Source organism: Cervus canadensis, chromosome 3, assembly GCF_019320065.1.
Source record: "Cervus canadensis isolate Bull #8, Minnesota chromosome 3, ASM1932006v1, whole genome shotgun sequence".
In the NCBI taxonomy this organism is placed as follows: domain Eukaryota; kingdom Metazoa; phylum Chordata; class Mammalia; order Artiodactyla; family Cervidae; genus Cervus; species Cervus canadensis.
Window position 1 is genome coordinate 67,583,560 of NC_057388.1, and position 3,277 is coordinate 67,586,836.

Genomic DNA, 3,277 nt, shown 5'->3' on the forward strand with positions numbered 1-3,277 from the left:
TGGAGTTGGCGATGGACAGGGAGGCCTGGCGTGCTGTGATTCATGGGGTTGCAAAGAGTCGGACATGACTGAGTGACTGAAATGAACTGAACTGAACACAATAATAGTAGGAGACTTTAACACCCCTTTCACACCAATGGACAGATCATCAAAACAGAAAATTAATAAGGAAACATAAGTCTTAAATGATACATTGGATGAGATCAATCTCTATATCTTCAGAGCATTCCATCCAAATGCAGAATAATACACCTTATTCTCAAGTGCACACAGAACATTCTCCAGGACAGACCTTATCTTAGGTCACAAATCAAACCTCAGTAAATTTAAGAAAATTGAAATCATATCAAGCATCTTCTTTGACCACAATGCTATGAGACTAGATATCAATTACAAGAAAGAAACTGTAAGAAACACAAACACATGGAGATTAAACAACATGTTTCTAAGTAACCTCAGGTTACTGAGGAAATATAAAGGGAAACCAAAAAATTTATAGAAACAAATGACAATGAAAACACAACAACTCAAAATGCAGCAAAAGCAAAAGTAGTTCTAAGAGGGAAGTTTATAGCAATACAATCCTACCTCAAGAAACAAGAAAAACATTGAATAGACAGCTTAACTTTACACCTAAAACAACTGGAAAAAGAACAAAAAAACATCAAAATTAGTAGAAGGAAAGCAATCATAAAGATCCAAGCAGAAATAAATGAAAAAGAAATGAAAGAAACAATAGTAAAGATTAATAAAACTAAAATCTGGTTCTTTGAGAAGATAAACAAGATAAAGAAGACCAACAAACCTTTAGCCAGACTCATCAAGAAAAAAAGAGAGAAGAATCAAATCAACAAAATTAGAAATGAAAAAGGAGAGGTTACAACAGACAATGCAGAAATACAAAGGATTATGAGAGTATTATGAACAACTATATGGCAATAAAATGGATAACCTGGAAGAAATGGACAGATTCTTAGAAGAGTTCAATCTTCCAAGACTGAACCAGGAAGAAATAGAAATCATGAACAAACAAATTACACACTCTGAAATTGAAGTTGTGATAAAAAATCTCCCCAAAAACAAAAGCCCCCAAATCTCCCCCCGCAAAAAAAAAAAAAATCTGGTCCACCAGATGGCTTCATAGGAGAATTCTATCAAACATTTAGAGAAGAGATAATGCTTATCCTTCTAAAACTTTCAAAAAATTGCAGAGGAAGGAACACTTCCAAACTCATTCTAAAAGGCTACCATCACCCTGATACCAAAACCAGACAAAGACAACACTCAAAAAGAAACCACATGTCAATATCACTGATGAACATAGATGCAAAAATCTGTAACAAAATTTTAGCAAACAGAATTCAGCAACACATTAAAAACCTCATACACCATGATCAAGTTTGGTTTATTCCAGGGATGCAAGGATTCTTCAGTATACACAAACCAATCAATGTGATACACCATATTAACAAATTGAAAGATAAAAACCATATGATCATCTCAATAGATGCAGAAAAAGCCTCTGACAAAATTGAGCACCCATTTATGATTAAAACTCTTAAAAAAACGGACATAGAAGGAACCTACCTCAACATTGTAAAGGCCACATATGATAAGTCTGCAGCAAACATTATTTTCAATGGTGAAAAACTGAAAGGTTTCCCCCTATGTTCAGGAACAAGACAAGGGTGTTCACTTTCACCACTATTATTCAACATAGTTCTGGAAGTCCTAGCTACAGCAATCAGAGAAGAAAAAGAAATAAAAGGAATTCAGATCAGAAATGAAGAAGTAAAGCTCTCACTGTTTGCAGATGGCATGATACTCTACGTAGAAAACCCTAAAGATAGTATCAGAAAATTACTAGAGCTAATCAGTGAATTTAGCAAAGTTGCAGGATACAAAATCTACACACAGAAATCACTTGCATTTCTATATACTAACAATGAAAAATCAAAAAGAGAAATTAAGGAATCAACCCCATTCACCACTGCAACAAAAAGAATTACATATCTAGGAATAAACTTACCTAAGGAGACAAAAGAACTATACACAGAAAATTATAAGACACTGATGAAAGAAATCAAAGAAGACATAAACAGATGGAGAGATATTCCATGTTTCTGGGTAGGAAGAATCAATATTTTGAAAATGACTATACTACCAAAAAATCTACAGATGCAATGTGATCCCTATCAAATTACCAATGGTGTTTTCATAGAACTAGAACAAAAAATTTCACAATTCATATGGAAACACAAAAGACCCTGAATAGCCAAAGCAGTCTTCAGAAAGAAGAATGGAGCTGGAGGAATCAACCTTCCTGATTTCAGGTTATATTACAAAGCTACAGTCATCAAGACAGTATGGCACTGGCACAAAAACAGAAATATAGACCAGTGGAACATGATAGAAGGCCCAGAAATAAACCCATGCACCTATGAGTAGCTTATTTTTGACAAAGAAGGTAAGAATATACAATAGGGCAAGACAACCTCTTCAAAAAATGGTGCTGGGAAAACTGGACAGCTGCATGTATAATAATGAAATTAAAGCACTTCCTAACACCATACACAAATATAAATTCAAAATGGATTAAAGACCTAAATGTAAGCTCAGGAACTATAAAAAACTCTTAAAGGAAAACATAAGCAGAATACTCAATGACATAAATCAAAGCAAGATCCTCTATGACCCACCTCCTTGAATAATGGAAATAAAAACAAAAGTAAACAAGTGGGACCTGATTAAACTTAAATGCTTTTGCACAGCAAAGGACAGAATGCTACTGTTGCTGCTAAGTCGCTTCAGTCGTGTCCGACTGTGTGACCCCATAGACGGCAGCCCACCAGGCTCCTCTGTCCCTGAGATTCTCCAGGCAAGAATACTGGATGGGTTGCCATTTCCTTCTCCAATACATGCATGCATGCTAAGTCGCTTCAGTCGTATCCAGCTCTGTGCAACCCTATGGACAGCAGCCCACCAGGCTCCTCCGTTCACAGGATTCTCTAGGCAAGAATACTGGAGTAGGTTGCCATTTCATTCTCCAAAGGAAAGTAAAAGCAAGGTGAAAAGACAAACCTCAGAATGGGAGAAAATAATAGCAAATGAAACAACTGACAAAGGATTAATTTCCAAAATATACAAGCAGCTCTTACAACTTAACGCCAGAAGAACAAACAACCCAATCAAAAAGTGGTAAAAAGACCTAAACAGACATTGCTCCAAAGAAGACATACAGATGGTTAACAAACTCATGAAAAGATGCTCAACATCA